Source organism: Eretmochelys imbricata, chromosome 22 (genome assembly GCF_965152235.1).
Source record: "Eretmochelys imbricata isolate rEreImb1 chromosome 22, rEreImb1.hap1, whole genome shotgun sequence".
In the NCBI taxonomy this organism is placed as follows: Eukaryota; Metazoa; Chordata; order Testudines; family Cheloniidae; genus Eretmochelys; species Eretmochelys imbricata.
The window spans coordinates 1515795-1533728 of NC_135593.1; the positions used below are offsets into that span (position 1 = coordinate 1515795).

The following is a 17934-nucleotide window of genomic DNA, read 5'->3' on the forward strand; positions in this document are numbered from 1 at the left end:
AATATCGACGCCTCCCTGCTAGTACCGTGGCAGAATATAAACGCCTTGAACACCTTCCTGATCCCCTGCATCTTGTTCGTTCTAAGGGGATCCGCCATAGCGAAGGTACCCCTCAACAAGGCAGACAAGATTGTCTGGCAGCTGGTGAAGAAGCAGCTGTTCCTTCCCCAGAGAGGCAGCAACGAGCTGGTCTACATCACCACCGGGCATGGCAGTGCCAATGTCCCCCGCATGGGCGACCTGTGTGACATCGCAGTGATCACCCGCGCCTTCCGTCTGCTGATGTGTCCCAACGCCATGGTAAGGAACATCGCAGCAAATGACCTCCAACAAAGATTTAACAAAGAAGCGGATCAGCAGAGCCCACTCCAACCAAGACATTGCCAGCTTCCTGAGCAGTTCCCTGAGTGGCAAATTCGGATGGGACGGGCGCAACATCGTTTCACTGTGGTCCCGCGCTCACAATGCCACGCGTCACCTGGGGAAGCTCATCGGCTGCCGCTGGGAGTGGTGCGAGGAGCGCCAGGAGCTGGGAGTCCTGGTGCTGCAGATCAGGTCTGAGGACAACACCATCTTCACCCCGAGCACCAGGGGTATGCTGGAGAGGACCCTGAAGGCAGCCATCCACTCGTTGTACATAGAAGCCCTGAAGCATAAACCAGACCAGGGTAAAGCCTTCGAACTGACCAGCAAGTAGGACACCAGCAACCACTTCCTCTCCAGGGGCGGCTTCACCCGTTTCACCAACTGACGATTCATCCACTGCACCCGGCTCAACTGCATCCCGCTCAACGGAGCCGTCCGCCACGGAAACCGAGACAACGTTGCAGGAAGTGTGGCTACTCCAACGAGACCCTGCTCCACATCCCGTGCAGCTGCAAGCCCCACTCCAGAGCCTGGCAGCTGCGCCACAATGCCATCCAGGACCTCCAAGTGAAAGCCATCGCACCACGTCTGGGGGAGGTCGCCGTGAACTGTGCCTTCCTCAGCACTGACAGCCAGCTGTTACCCGATGTGGTAGTCACCAACGAGACCCAGAAAAAGATCATCCTCCTCGACATCACGGTCTCCTTTGAGAACAGGACCCTGGCCTTCCGCAAACCCCAAGCTCGGACGCTGGAAATTTACACCCCCCGGCTGACACCCTGAGAGCGAAGGGCTACGAGGTGCAGATGGACGCCCTGATCGTCGGAGCCCTGGGCGCTTGGGACCCCTGCAAAGACCGTGTGCTGCAGACCTGTGGGATCGGTCGATGCTACACACGGCTCATGTGGCGCCTCATGGTCTCGGACACCATCCGATGGTCCAGGGACATCTACATCGAACACATCACTGGCCACTGACAGTACCAGAAGGTGTGAGCCGGTACATCGTGCATCCATGATGGGAAAGGGCCTGAGAGACTTTTTCCATTGGACCATATGAACTGGAACCATGAACTCACTGAACATTAAATCCCACCAAATGAGGGTAAATCCATCCCCATGATCGTATCCCTCATTATACTCCACTCCTGAACATAGCCATTATATGGACAACATACCCCCATATCTCAATGTCTGTACTTTGACCGGTTAAACTTTTACCCCCAATCAGGGAGATTGCAGATTATGTATTCCTTACGCCACCAGCTCCTAAACTGAACTTCGCACCCCCTGATAATCTGTACCTTATTCCCTGATAACCAGAAACTTCTATGCTTAAACTCTGTACTGTTTCCTTTTTATTTTAACATCATCTTAATAAAATTATTAAATCTGTTCTTCTCAGTTTAATAGCTGATATGTCCTTTATTTGAGGACTGTCTATTAAATTGATTTTTTGAAACAGGGGGACGGACTAGGAGCTTGCTCTGTCCACCCCACTCATTGACCTGGTATTGCAGTGTCTCTAGTAATGGTGCAGCTCCTTTTGGGGAGAATCTTCTGGTTAGAAAAGCAGAAAGAGTTTTACTGTGACAAGGCTTTTTTAGAGCAGATTTCTTCAAGGGGCTGGAAAAAAATCAGAACCCTCTAGTGCTTTACTTTCTTTATGACAAACTATTGTTACAATTTCTTGGGAGTGTTTAGCGAATTGAGGTTCTTTGTTTTGCTAGAGGATTGTTTAAGAAGCTGGGAACCTTCTTTCTGCTGTGAGTCTTTTCAACAGTGTGAGGGACAAATGCTTTCCAGACTGAGGGTCTTTTGGGGAGATGGTTGGTTGGGGATTTTTTTTTTTGAGGTGTGTGGTGGTGGGTGGTTTGGCTTGCACTCTGTACTCCCATCTCTTCCGCTCTCCCTCTGGGCTTTCTCAGCACCTGGCCCCACAGCAGTTCCTGGCAGCCAGAGACTGCGCTTTCTAGACCTCTGGATGTGGAGCCTCTCTCCTGATTGCTAAGGAAAGGAACCTTTTAGGAAATGGCCATGGCTTCTTGGAATCTTGCGTGGGTCTGGACACCACCAGGAATCATTTGGCTCCTGGCACACAAGGAATTTAAAAGCTGAGTTCCCGGACAGGGGCTGAAACCTTTGACCCTCAGATTAAGAGCCTGATGCTCTACCAACGGAGCTAGCCAGGCTTGCTAAGAGCAACTTCCCCTTTTACCACAAGAGCGAGCAGGCAGGCAAAAGAGAGGCAAAAAAAGTCCCAGGAACCCCTCCTATTTTTCTCCACAGCCACTGCCTTTAAGCAGGATTCCTCCTCCTCCTCTCTCCTGTTCCTCAGAGCAACTAAATCTCCACACCTAGACAGCCAGCCTGTCCGATGCACCCAAATTCCCCATGCCTAAGCCTCCCTGCCCAGGTCCTGCACCTGGCTCCATAGAATTAAGTCTCACATCTCACTGGGAACTCTACTTCTTGTGCCCAGAGAGTCTCCCCTCAGTAGCTGACCCAAGAAACACAGTGTCCGCCTTTTCTAAAGATGTGCTTATAGCAGCTTTTTGCCTATGACCTTGTGTGATGAAGCGGGACTGTTCTTAATGTTTCCTCTGAATATTGTGGGGGTGCCTCAGTTTCCCCTATGCAGGTCTTAAGTATCTAGGTGGTGGGATAAGGGTGTATGATCGTTGCAGAGCCCGAGAGGGCAGGTGTGTGCAGGGGTCCGGACACAGAGAATGGACGACACCCTGTTTCCTGGCAACTGATGGCCGGGCCCTTCGCCCTGCAAGGTGAGAGCTAAAGGGTTGGAGAACAAAGGAATCAGGTGACCTCCTGGCCTGGGAAAGGGACAAAGCCCAGAGGAGGAGGGGCTGGAGAGAGTCAGTTTGGGGCTGGCTGGGGACATGGAGTGAAGTGCAGATGTGGTTATCTGGCTCACTGTTCCCCAAAATGGACCAAGCTGAGGGGTCCTGTTCTCTGTACCTACAAGCTCTGTTTTAAACCATGTTCCTGTCATCTAATAAACCTCTGTTTTACTGGCTGGCTGAGAGTCACTTCTGACGGCAGAGTTGGGGTGCAGGACCCTCTGGCTTCCCCAGGACCCCGCCTGGGCAGACTCACTGTGGGAAGCACATGGAGGGGCAGAGGATGCTGAATGCTCCGAGGTCAGACCCAGGAAGGTGGAGGTTCTGTGAGCTGTGTGCCCTGGAGACAGGCTGCTCCCAGAAAGGAGACTTCCCTGGAGTCCTGGCTGGCTTCATAGGAAGCAGTTCCAGAGCAACACCTGGGGACTCCGTGACAACTGGTGGTAGCAGTGGGATGTACTGCACCCCGTGGATGATGCTTCCTGCAGTAAGTGACTGGGGAGCAGTAATATGAAGGGGGATTGACGAGGACCAGACATGCTGAAGGCTCAGAGAGGAGTGGTTTCGGGAGGCGGTTAACCCCTGGGAGTGTGTGACCAGCGAGAAGGACTGTGCAGTAATGGGGTCCCCCTGGGGACTGTGGTGAGCAGTCTCAGGGGAAGAGGAGCCTGCAGCTTGGTCCTGGGAGAGAGAAGGACTTTTGCAGTAACAGGGTTCCCCTGGGGATTGCAGCGAGCGGTCCTAGGGACGGAGGAGTCTGCAGCTCGACCCTGGCAAAGAGGAGGTGACCTCGAGAACGGCTGGCACATGAGGGTTTCTCCCTGGAAACCGTGGGGAGATGAGAGCACGCAGGCCTGTGAGTCCACAACAACTTGGGAAGAGCGGAGGGATGGCCTATCACCATCTCCTTAAGAAGGACATTGTAACCCTGTGCAAAAAGAGAGGGTTGCGCATTGGAAAGTTCACCAAAGCACAGTTAATCATGCAGATGGAGGAGGATGACCGCTCTAAGGAACAGATTCCTGACCCCAAATGGGGCTATAGCAGGATCTGGGCGCAGCTGGAGTGGGAGCCAGACATCCCCAAGACTCCTGTCCCCGACCAGACGGGGGTCTTCACAATCGGGTTCCCCATCGGGGGATTGGAGACGGACGGGATTGGAGCTGAGTCCGAGAGAGCAAGAGGACTGTGAGAGACAGCGAGAGCCTGAGAAAGAGCTGCAGAAGCAGCAGCAGCATGAACTGGCGATGGTGGAGCAGAGAGGCCTAGGGGACCTCCCCAGGGTGAGTGGGGATAAACTCTGGGGGGCCAGTTCTGCAGGGAACCTCGAGACTAAATTGCTGGCCCTGGTTAAGGAGGGGGGGATGTGGATGCCCACCTCACTGCCTTTGAGCAGGCTGGCAATTTGAACCAGGGGGACCCTTCGGAAAAGCCTCGGTGTCTAGATCCCTTGCTGGGTCCCAAGGCCATAGACTCCATCAGCCAAATGGGTGGGGAGGTGGACAGCTCCCATTCCTGGTCCCAACCTATATGTCTGTGTGGAGTTTCCTGGGGCCAAGCCCCTCGGACCTCCAGTGGGAGCGGAAGGGGATGGTCAATGAGGAGACATTCCTGGGGTGGTGAGATCCTGGGACAGAGAACTGTTGTCAGGCCCTGGGTGGTGCAGCCTCAGATGCTGAGGGCCTGGGTGAGCTGGGTGAGGGTCGCAAGGATGAAGCCCCTCGCCCTGCTTATGGCCCAGATCCCTGTGCAGACCCAGGAGGGGTGGGGCTGGCTGGTCGTTGGGGTTCTCCAGGATATCAGCTGTGAGACCCTGTTGTGGGGCGACTGTGTCTCTTTGGGACAGGATCCAGGCCCTGCTCCTGTAGCGGCCAAGGGTTTGAATTTGAATCCAGGGAACCAATCGGCGGAAAGAGAAATGGTCAGTGAAAATGCAGATGATCCCGCTGGCAGCAGGGAGGAGCTGCTAGGCTCAGGATACTTGCCTGCCTGTAACCAGACCCCTGGGGCTGGGTGGGACAGAGAGATGCTCCCCGCCCCCTTGCACACCGGAGAGGGGGCTCATGCTGGTTCTGATGCTGTGAGGAAAGCAGCGAGCTCACTGCCTGCCCCACTGGGACAGCAAGGGCACTGCTGAGCATAGTGGGAGCTGAGACCCCAGCTGAGTGGGGGGAGACACAGGCAGGGCAGGTTATCTGTTGGGAGTGGCAAGGTGCTTGGTAAGGAAAGTTTGGATGAGCCTACGCAGCCTTGTGAGCTGATGGCTTTGTCTAGTCAGCAGTGTGGGAAGGCGAGGATAGTGGAAGATGAGTGCCCCTGTACCTTACTGAAGGTAAAAAATCCATTACAATCTACATACCATACAGACTATGCTGACAGCTTGTGCCACACGCTCTCAAAGAAACTGCAGAACCACCTGATCAACATCCTCTGCAGCAAACAGAGAAAGATTAAGAATGAGCTCTCAAAAATGGATACTCTCATAAAAAAACAACCTTCCACACAAACTTCCTCGTGGCTGGACTTTACAAAAACTAGACAAGCCATTTACAAAACACACTTTACTTCTCTACAAAAGAAAAAGGACACTAAACTATCTAAACTACTACATGCCACAAGAGACCACAGCAATGGTTCCCTTAACCCACCCAGCAATATTGTTAATCTATCCAACTATACTCTTAACCCAGCAGAAGAATCTGTCCTATCTCGGGGCCTCTCCTTCTGCCCCTCCACCCCCACGAACATGATACAGTTCTGTGGTGACCTAGAATCCTATTTTCGACGTCTCCGACTCAAGGAATATTTCCAGCACACCTCTGAACAACAAACTAATCCACAGAGACCTTCCTACAAACACTACAAAAAGAAGGATTCTAGCTGGACTCCTCCTGAAGGTCGAAACAACAGACTGGACTTCCACATAGAGTGCTTCCGCCGACGTGCATGGGCTGAAATTGTGGAAAAGCAGCATCACTTGCCCCATAATCTCAGCCATGCAGAACACAATGCCATCCACAGCCTCAGAAACAACTCTGACATCATAATCAAAAAGGCTGACAAAGGAGGTGCTGTCATCATCATGAATAGGTCGGAATATGAACAAGAGGCTGCTAGGCAGCTCTCCAACACCACTTTCTACAAGCCATTACCCTCTGATCCCACTGAGGGTTACAAAAAGAAATGACACCATTTGCTCAAGAAACTCCCTGAAAAAGCACAAGAACAAACCCACAGAGACACACCCCTGGAACCCTGACCTGGGGCATTCTATCTCCTACCCAAGATCTATAAACCTGGAAATCCTGGATGCCCCATCATCTCAGGCATTGGCACCCTGACAGCAGGATTGTCTGGCTATGTAGACTCCCTCCTCAGGCTCTACGCTATCAGCACTCCCAGCTACCTTCGAGACACCACTGACTTCCATAGGAAACTACAATCCATCGTTGATCTTCCTGAAAACACCATCTGGCCACTATGGATGTAGAAGTCCTCTACACCAACATTCCACACAAAGATGGACTACAAGCCTCCAGGAACAGCATCCCCGATAATGTCACGGCTAACCTGGTCGCTGAACTTTGTGACTTTGTCCTCACCCATAACTATTCCACATTTGGGGACAATGTATACCTTCAAATCAGCGGCACTGCTATGGGTACCCGAATGACCCCACAGTATGCCAACATGTTTATGGATGACTTAGAACAACGCTTCCTCAGCTCTCATCCCCTAACGTCCCTACTCCACTTGCGCTATATTGATAACATCTTCATCATCTGGACCCATGGAAAAGAAGCCCTTGAGGAATTCCACCATGATTTCCACAATTTCCATCCCACCATCAACCTCAGCCTGGTCCAGTCCACACAAGAGTTCCACTTCCTGGACACTACAGTGCTAATAAGCGATGGTCACATAAACACCACCCTATACCGGAAACCTACTGGCCGCTATTCCTACCTACATGCCTCCAGCTTTCACCCAGACCACACCACACGATCCATCGTCTACAGCCAAGCTCTGCAATACAACCGCATTTGCTCCAACCCCTCAGACAGAGACAAACACCTACAAGATCTCTATCAAGCATTCTTACAACTACAATACCCACCTGCTGAAGTGAAGAAACAAATTGACAGAGCCAGAAGAGTACCCAGAAGTCACCTACTACAGGACAGGCCCAACAAAGAAAATAACAGAACTCCACTAGCCATCACCTTCAGCCCCCAACTAAAACCTCTCCAACCCATCATCAAGGATCTACAACCTATCCTGAATTATGATCCATCCCTCTCACACATCTTGGGAGACAGGACAGTCCTTGCTTACAGACAGCCCCCCAACCTGAAGCAAATACTCACCAGCAACCACACACCACACAACAGAACCACTAACCCAGGAACCTATCCTTGCAACAAAGCCCGTTGCCAATTGTGTCCACGTATCTATTCAGGGGACACCATCATAGGGCCTAATCACATCAGCCACACTATCAGAGGCTCATTCACCTGCACATCTACCAATGTGATCTATGCCATCATATGCCAGCAATGCCCCTCTGCCATGTACATTGGTCAAACTAGCCAATCTCTACGTAAAAGAATAAATGGACACAAATCAGATGTGAAGAATTACAACATTCATAAACCAATCGGAGAACACTTCAATCTCTCTGGTCACTCGATTACAAGACCTAAAAGTCGCAATATTACAATAAAAAGACTTCAAAAACAGATTCCAGCGAGAGACTGCTGAATTGGAATTAATTTGCAAACTGGATACAATTAACTTAGGCTTGAATAGAGACTTGGAGTGGATGGGTCATTACAGAAAGCAAAACTATTTCCCCATGTTTATTTCCTCCCCCCCTCACTGTTCCTCAGATGTTCTTGTTAACTGCTGGAAATGGACCACCTTGATTATCACTACAAAAGGTTTTCTCCCCTCCCCCACTCTCCTGATGGTAATAGCTCATCTTAAGTGATCACTCTCCTTACAGTGTGTATGATAACACCCATTTTTTCATGTTCTGTGTGTATGTAAATCTCCTCACTGTATTTTCCACTGAATGCATCCAATGAAGTGAGCTGTAGCTCATGAAAGCTTATGCTCAAGTAAATTGGTTAGTCTCTAAGGTGCCACAAGTCCTCCTTTTCTTTTTGTACCTTACTTGTTACGTGGGTGGAGAATTGTGACAGTGAAGGAAATGTGCCTGTGTCTGTCAGGGGTATTGACTTGCCTATGGAGGGAGCTACCCCGGTCTCCAAGAAGTTGCTGTGAACAGCCTTGTGTGCTGGGACCAGGGGAATGAGATGCCAAGCTGTGTGTCTGGGAAAGGAGAAAGTGTGTCCGGCTCTTCTTTGTCTGTGGAGCAGACAGAAAGGGCCTTCCAGCCTGTGATGGCTGAGAAGAGTGCAGTTGTCCCAGAGTTGGTTCTGGATTCAGCTAAAGCCCAGGAAGGGAATGGTCCTAAGTTTGTGTCTGCTAGGGAGAATGGCACTGTAACTAGGTCGCATCCAGTTAGCGTCCTAGCAAAATCCCAGAGACCAGGAAATTCTGGTGCTTGTATTTCGCTCGTTGCTAGTGTGTGGCTGGGAAAGGGTTTAGCAACTCTGTCTAATCAGGGTGAGATCCGAGACAGGGCACAAGGAGAGCAGAAAGGTGATTTGATTGTGTTACCTACTGAGGGTGTGGAAACCTGTCGCAAGAAGGAAAAAATTTCTGAACTTGTGTGTGGCAAAGGGAAGGAGAATGCTTCTGACCTTTTATCTAGGAAGTCTGTAAGTTTGCCTGAAAGGGGATTGTGTAGGAATCCGCCTGATGGGCCAGAGGTGATTCTGGATGTAAGTGAGACCCAGAAAGAGTGTTGTTGCTCAGGAAAGTCTTCCTCTAGAGCAAGCCCTAGGTAAAGAGGGTAGGGGCAGAATTTCTGTGAAGGGTGAAGTGTTGCATAGAAAAGCCTTTAGGGAAAGGAATCCTCATGGAGTCTTTGCAAGCAGTTTACTGCCACTGAAGGGTGTGAAAGTGATTTAATCAAGAAAGTTTCATTTCCTAACAGCCAGAAATTTTCTGTTGTGAATGAAGCCACTGACTTTCCTGTTGAAAGATCCAGTGTGGATAGCTTTGAGAAGGTATCAGATGGAGTGAAAGCTGTTAAGAAAGTTAAACAGTCCAATAACCAAGTGGCTGTGTTTGGCCACCTTGTTGGGGAGACAAGGTTGTTGAGAGAGGAATGTCTCCATGCTGATTCTCTAAGTGAACAGTATGTGGCCCAGGTCAAGATAGGGGCTCTTAACCAAGTGACCCCAAATTGCAGCCCTCCAGACTGGAGCGCTCGGAGAAGACCCGATCCCAGTTTAACCCCCGGGGGTTTTGGGGTGGCAAAAGTCACAGGCCGCATAAACCTTCCCACATGCAGCATACAAGTGCTATCAACCATCCCCAACCCAAGGGAGGGAGTGAAACTGGAAGGACCTGGTGTAACTCCCACCAAGGAATGGGAGAGATGCTGGGGCATCCATGGGAACATTGGTGGGTTCGAACTTCCCCAGGTCACCGGCTAAAGTGACCCCGCTCAGCTTGGTCTTAAATGTGGGAGAGATGTGACAAAGCGGGACTGTTCTTAATGTTTCCTCTGAATATTGTGGGGGTGCCTCAGTTTCCCCTATGCAGTTCTTAAGTATCTAGGGGGTGGGATAAGGGTGTATGATCATTGCAGAGCCCGAGAGGGCAGGTGTGTGCAGGGGTCCGGACACAGAGAATGGCCGACACCCTGTTTCCTGGCAACTGATGGCCGGGGCCCTTTGCCCTGCAAGGTGAGAGCTAAAGGGTTGGAGAACAAAGGAATCAGGTGACCTCCTGGCCCGGGAAAAGGACAAAGCCCAGAGGAGGAGGGGCTGGAGAGAGTCAGTTTGGCGCTGGCTGGGGAAACGGAGTGAAGTACAGACGTGGTTGTCTGGCTCACTGTCCCCCAAAATGGACCTGGCTGACGGGTCCTGTTCTCTGCACCTACAAGCTCTGTGTTAGACCATGTTCCTGTCGTCTAATAAACCTTCTGTTTTACTGGCTGGCTGAGAGTCAAGTCTGACTGCAGAGTTGGGGGGCAGGACCCTCTGGCTTCCCCAGGACCCCGCCTGGGTGGACTCACTGTGGAAAGCACACGGAGGGGCAGAGGATGCTGAATGCTCCGAGGTCAGACCCAGGAAGGTGGAAGCTGTGTGAGCTGTGTGTCCTGCAGACAGTCTGCTCCCAGAAAGGAGACTTCCCCAGAGTCCTGCCTGGCTTCGTAGGGAGCAGTTCCAGAGTATCGCCCGAGGGCCCCATGGCACCATGTGGCCTAATGGATAAGGCATCTGAGATTGGATCAGCTGATTGAGAGTTTGAGTCCCCTTGTGGTTGTGCAGTTTTTCCTTTTTGCTGAAAGTCCTGCTTTCTTCAGGGCTGGATCCTCTTCTTGGCTGCTCAGGCCAGTGCTCTGGCTTCAACTAGACCCCCAGGAAGAAGTTGGGTTTGGGCGTCACAAAGGCTAGGGCGTGAGCCCAGGTGCGTCCAGTCTAGCCTTTGCCAAAGTAAATGGACAGATACCCGGGCTAGTGTGTAGAGCAGTTTCCCTCCTCCAAATGTGTAGCTGTCCCTGTGCTTGAGGGGGCTAAATAGCACCTGGGGAGCTGGGTGTTTCTCTGCTTCTCATCAGCTGGGGTAAAATCTTCTGCCCCACTGCAAAAGTGAGCACCCCACCAGCCCCCTAATAATTTTTGTCATCTGCAGTTGGACTTCTTCCAATTTTTCCACATCCTTCTTGTAGTGTGGGGCCCACAACTGGACACAGGACTCCAGATGTGACCTCACCAATAGTGAGTAGCAGGGAATGATCACATTCAGCGATTTGCTGGCAATGCCCCTGGTCATAAATATAAAGGGAAGGGTAAACCCCTTTAAAATCCCTCCTGGCCAGGGGAAAAAACCTCTCACCTGTAAAGGGTTAAGAAGTTAAAGGTAACCTCGCTGGCACCTGACCAAAATGACCAATGAGGAGACAAGAGACTTTCAAAAGCTGGGAGGAGGGAGAAAAACAAAGGGTCTGGGTCTGTCTGTATGATGCTTTTGCTGGAGACAGAACAGGAATGGAGTCTTAGAATTTAGTAAGTAATCTAGCTAGGTATGTGTTAGATTATGATTTCTTTAAATGGCTGAGAAAATAGCTGTGCTGAATAAAATGACTATTCCTGTCTGTGTGTCCTTTTTGTAACTTAAGGTTTTGCCTAGAGGGATTCTCTATGTTTTGAATCTAATTACCCTGTAAGGTATTTACCATCCTGATTTTACAGAGATGATTCCTTTACTTCTATTAAAAGTCTTCTTGTAAGGAAAGTGAATACTTTTTCATTGTTCTAAGATTCAAGTGTTTGGGTCTGTGGTTACCTATGCAAATTGGTGAGGATTTTTACCAAAGCTTCCCCAGGAAGTGGGGTGCAAGGATTGGGAGGATTTTGGTGGGAAAGACATGTCCAAACTACATTTTCTCAGGAACCTAGATAAAGTTTGGTGGTGGCAGCGGAAGTCCAAGGGTAAAATAGTTTGTACCTTGGGGAAGTTTTAACCTAAGCTGGGAAAAGTAAGCTTAAGAGGTTTTCATGCAGGTCCCCACATCTGTACCCTAGAGTTCAGAGTGGGGAAGGAACCTTGACATGGTGGCAGAGTGGTGGGATTAACCTGAAATCATTTTGAGATCAATTTGAGATTTTTTGAACCAGAAAAACAGATTTAAAAAGGAAATATTGTTTTTCCTTTCGGGCTGCTGGAAAGGTGGTCCATCTGAAAGCAGCTAGTTTTTTTCTCTGCTTTGGGGCCAGGGCAGAGACAAAAGGGAATTACCTTTGTGAATTGCAGGTTTTCTTTGCCTGAAGGCAGAGTAGTTAAACTCCTGCATGGAAATTCACAGTCTTCACAAACCTGAGGGTTTTATTCCCCTAAAAGTAAATAGGGGGGTGTTCAACCCATTTGCCTGGAGACAAAAGTGGAAGGTTTTTGTTTTTGTTTTTTAGGATATGATTTTTTTTTTAATACAAGGAGCACAGACTTGAAAAAGAATTTTTTTTCGTTTGGGCTGCTGGAAAGGAGGTTTCCAAGTAGTGAAGGTTTTTTGCTTGGATTTGGGGCCAGAGCAGAGACAAAGGGAATTGTCTTTTTCTGTAGGCTGACAATCACGATCAGAGAATAGGTATCCTATTCCTGCACAGCAAAATTTTACAAGCCAAGTTTTGTTTGTTTTATTTCTAAACCTCAGGTGTAAAGTTAGTTAAAAATAGAGAAGTTAGGATGACAGACTGCACCGCTCAACAAAAACTGGAATTAGCCAGATTAGAGGCTGCTGAAAAACAAAAGGAACATGAAAGACAGATAGAACTCACGCAGCTGGAGAAGGAGGTACAGGAGGGCTGCCCACAATAGGGAAATGAGGGCAAGGGCCAAAGAGATGGAGGCAAAGGACATAGAAAGGGAGGCAGCGAAAGAGGCAGAACAACACCAAGCGGCTGAACACAGGAGAGCTATAGAAGTAAGGGACAAAGAAATGGAAGCAAGGGCCAAAGAACTGGAGGAGAAGGAAAAAGAGAGGAAGCATGTGGAGGAGATGGAGAAGATAAAGGCTCAGCAGAATATACCAACAAACCCTAGCAATCCTTCTCCAAGTACCACTTCCCATCCCAGAAAGTTCCCCACCTACAAGGCAGGCGATGATACTGAGGCCTTCTTAGAAAACTTCGAAAGCGCCTGCCTTGGGTACAGCATCTCTACCGACCAATACATGGTAGAGCTGAGGCCGCACCTCAGTGGACCCTTAGCTGAGGTGGCGGCTGAAATGCCTAAAGAACACATGAACAAGTATGAACTGTTTAAATCCAAGGCAAGAGTCAGAATGGGGATAACACTTGAGCATTCTCGTCAGAGGTTCAGAGCCCTAAGGTGAAAACCAGACGTGTCATTTACCCAACATGCCTACCACCTTCTGAAACATTGGGATGCCTGGATATCAGGAGCAAGTGTTGAATCTCTAGTAAATTTGCCCTTCCTAATGCAAATGGAACAATTCTTAGAGGGTGTTCCTGAGGAAATAGAAAGATACATCCTAGATGGGAAGCCCAAAACTGTAATTGTCAAGGTTCCTCCCCCACTCTGAACTCTTGGGTACAGATGTGGGGACCAGCATGAAAACCTCCTAAGCTTATTTTTACCAGCTTAGGTTAAAACTTCCCCAAGGTACAAATTAATTTTATCCTTTGCCCTTGGAATATCCACTGCCACCACCAAACTCTAACTGGGTTTACTGGGAAACGTAGTTTGGACACGTCTTTCCCCCCAAAATCCTCCCAACCCTTACACCCCACTTCCTGGGAAAGGTTTGATAAAAATCCTCACCAATTTGCATAGGTGACCACAGACCCAAACCCTTGGATCTTAGAAAATGAAAAAGCATTCAGTTTTGTTACAAGAAGACTTTTAATAGAAGTAAAGGAATCAACTCTGTAAAATCAGGATGGTAGATACCTTACATGGTAATTAGATTCAAAACATAGAGAATCCCTCTCGGCAAAACCTTAAGTTACAAAAAAGACACACAGACCGGAATAGTCATTCTATTCAGCACAGTTCTTTTCTCAGCCATTTAAAGAAATCATAATCTAACACATACCTAGCTAGATTACTTACCGAAAGTTCTAAGACTCCATTCCTGTTCTGTCCCAGGCAAAAGCATCATACTGACAGACACAGACCCTTTGTTTTTTTTCCCTCCTCCCAGCTTTTGAAAGTCTCTTGCCTCCTCATTGGTCATTCTGGTCAGGTGCCAGCGAGGTTACCTTTAGCTTCTTAACCCTTTACAGGTGAGAGGATTTTTCCTCTGGCCAGGAGGGATTTTAAAGGGGCTTACCCTTCCCTTTATATTTATGACAGTAATCGAGGCAGGAGAGATTGGAGCCAGATGGGTGGAGGTGGCAGAGAAGAAGAAAACTGGTTGCAGTTGGAGCGGAGACCAGAAAGGACAACCCCAGACCACACCCTCTTACCGGGGGCCGCCCAAGGCACCACCTACCTCCCAAAGAACCCTCCAGACACCTTAACGTCCCACCACCAGAATCTCCAGCAACCCGCCTCACTTCAGTGACCCGTCAGCTGGATGATGTTTTAAATATAATGAGCTGGGGCATGTAAAGGCCAACTGCCCCAAGAACCCCAACAGATTACTGTTCATTGCACCGGAATCACAACAGAGATTTGCAGGCCCAGATACCTCCCAGATACCCTTGGAGCGGAAGGAAACTGTGAGTGTGGGTGGGAAGAAGGTCACCGTCTGGAGGGACACCGGAGCACAAGTGTCAGCTATCCATGCTTCCTTAGTGGACCCCAACTTAATCAACCCAGAGATCCAAGTGACGATTCAACCCTTCAAGTACAACTCTTTCGATTTGCCTATAGCCAAGTTGCCTGTCCACTACCCGGGCTGGTCAGGAATGCGGACTTTCGCAGTCTATGATGATTATCCCATCCCCATGCTGTTGGGGAAAGACTTGGCCAGTCATGTGAAGCAGGCCAAGAGGGTGGGAATGGTGATCCACAGCCATGCTAAACAAGCCGTGAGGCCTAGCTCTGTTCCGGAAACTTCTATCAGGACCCGGTCAGAGGTGATGGACCCGGACCCCAGGCCAATGTCTGCAACAGCAGTAGTGGATCCAGTCCCAGAGACCCAGACGGAACCAAGCCCAGAACCAGAACCGGCGGAACAACCAGCACCAGACCCATTGCCAGCACTGAATCCAGTACTTGGAACCCCAACACCAGAGGGCCTCACTGAACCTGAACCAGCAGCAGCCCATAACCCTACACAAGAGGCTCAGCTGGAGCCTGAACCCCAACATAGTGCACCAGCGGAGAACGGTTCACAGTCAACGGAAACAGCCCCATCCCCTACTTTGCTTCCAGAGGGACCAAGCATAGATCCATAATCCAATGAGGAACGGGTGTCTACAGCATCAAGGGAACAGTTCCAGACGGAACAGGAAGCAGATGGAAGCCTCCAGAGAGCTTGGACGGTGGCACAGAGCAACCCACCACCTCTCAGCTCTTCTAATTGATCCAGGTTTGTTGTAGAAAAAGGACTTTAATACAACAAAACTCTTTCTGGTGGACACCAGGAAGACTGGCATCCTCAGAGACAGTTGGTAGTTCCAACTAAATACCGGGCCAAGCTCTTGAGCTTAGCCCACTATCATCCTTGTGGCCATGCTGGGGTGAACAGGACCAAAGACCATTTGGGGGGGTCATTCCACTGTGAGGGAATGTGCAAGGATGTTTCCACCTATGTCCGGTCTTGTGAAGTATGCCAAAGAGTGGGAAAACCCCAAGACCAGGTCAAAGCCCCTCTCCAGCCACTCCCCATCATTGAAGTTCCATTTCAGTGAGTAGCTGTGGATATTCTGGGTCCTTTTCCGAAAAAGACACCCAGAGGAAAGCAGGACATGCTGACTTTCATGGATTTTTGCCACCCGATGGCCGAAAGCAGTAGCTCTAAGCAACACCAGGGCTAAAAGTGTGTGCCAGGCACTAGCAGACATTTTTGCCAGGGTAGGTTGGCCCTCCGACATCCTCACAGATGCAGGGACTAATTTCCTGGCAGGAACTATGGAAAACCTTTGGGAAGCTCATGGGGTAAATCACTTGGCTGCCACTCCTTACCACCATCAAACAAATGGCATGGTGGAGAAGTTTAATGGAACTTTGGGGGCCATGATACGTAAATTCGTAAATGAGCACTCCAATGATTGAGACCTAGTGTTGCAGCAGTTGCTCTTTGCCTACAGAGCTGTACCACACCCCAGTTTAGGGTTTTCCCCATTTGAACTTGTATATGGTCGTGAGGTTAAGGGGCCATTTCAGTTGGTGAAGCAGCAATGGGAGGGATTTACACCTTCTCCAGGAACTAACATTCTGGACTTTGTAACCAACCTACAAAACACCCTCCGAACCTCTTTAGCCCTTGCTAAAGAAAACCTAAAGGATGCTCAAAAGAGCAAAAAGCCTGGTATGATAAACATGCCAGAAAGCGTTCCTTCAAAGTAGGGGACCAGGTCATGGTCTTAAAGGCGCTCCAGACCCATAAAATGGAAGCATCGTGGGAAGGGCCATTCACTGTCCAGGAACGCCTGGGAGCCGTTAATTATCTCATCGGATTCCCCACCTCCAACCGAAAGCCTAAGGTGTACCATATTAATTCTCAAAGCCCTTTTATTCCAGAGACGTAAAGATTAGTCAGTTTACCGCCCAGGGAGGAGAGGATGCTGAGTGGCCTGAAGGTGTCTACTATGAAGGGAAAAGTGCTGGTGGTGCAGAAGAGGTGAACCTCTCTATGACCCTTGCACGTATGTAGCGACAGGAGATCGAGGAGCTGTGCACTAGGTACGCGACGACGTTCTCAGTCACCCCAGGACTGACTGAACGGGCATACCACTCCATTGACACATGTAATGCTCACCCAATTAAAGTCCAACCTTACCGGGTGTCTCCTCAAGCTAAAACTGCTATAGACTGGGAGATGCAGGATATGTTACAGATGGGTGTAATCCGCCCCTCTGGAAGTGCATGGGCATCTCCAGCGGTTCTAGTTCCCAAACCAGATGGGGAAATACGTTTTTGCGTGGACTACCGTAAGCTAAATGCTGTAACTCGCCCAGACAACTATCCAATGCCACGCACAGATGAACTATTAGAGAAACTGGGACGGGCCCAGTTTATCTCTACCTTGGACTTAACCAAGGGGTACTGGCAGGTACCGCTAGATGAATCTGCCAAGGAAAGGTCAGCCTTCACCACACATCTCGGGCTGTATGAATTGAATGTACTCCCTATCGGGCTGGGAAATGCACCCGCCACTTTCCAAAGACTTGTAGATGGTCTCCTAGTGGGATTAGGAGAATATGCAGTCGCCTACCTTGACGATGTGGTCATATTTTCAGATTCCTGGGCAGAACACCTGGAACATCTACAAAAAGTCCTTGAGCACATAAGGGAGGCAGGACTAAGTGTTAAGGCTAAGAAGTGTCAAATAGGCCTAAACAGAGTGACTTACCTTTGACACCAGGTGGGTCAAGGAACTATGAGCCCCCTACAGGCCAAAGTATTCCCCTCTATTTGACATTGTTCAGTCCTATCTGGAGTACTGTGTCCAGTTTTGGGCCCCACACTACAAGGAGGATGTGGAGAAATTGGAGACAGTCCAACGAAGGGCAACAAAAATGATTTTGGGGTCTGGAACACATGACTTATGAGGAGAGGCTGAGGGAACTGGGATTGTTTAGTTTACAGAAGAGAAGAATGAGGGGGGATTTGATAGCTGTTTTTAACTACCTGAAAGTTGGATCCAAAAAGGATGGATCTAGACTATTCTCAGTGGTAGAAGATGACAGGACAAGGAGTAATGGTCTCAAGTTGCAGTGGGGGAGATTAAGGTTGGATATTAGGAAAAACTTTTTCACTAGGAGGGTGGTGAAACTCTGGAATGCATTACCTAGGGAGGTGGTGGAATCCCCTTCCTTAGAAGTTTTTAAGGTCAGGCTTGACAAACCTCTGGCTGGGATGATTTAGTTGGGATTGGTCCTGCTCTGGGCAGGGGGCTGGACTAGATGACCTCCAGAGTTCCCTTCCAACTCTATGAT

At 49.5% G+C, this 17934-nt stretch overlaps 1 non-coding gene across 1 annotated transcript; it reads left to right on the forward strand.

Moving 5' to 3' along the window:
• The first annotated feature begins 1715 nt into the window (after window positions 1–1715).
• LOC144278614 (U2 spliceosomal RNA) lies at window positions 1716–1910 on the forward strand. Its single transcript, XR_013348615.1, has one exon. It is a non-coding gene; the product is annotated as a U2 spliceosomal RNA (small nuclear RNA).
• Window positions 1911–17934: the final 16024 nt, after the last annotated feature.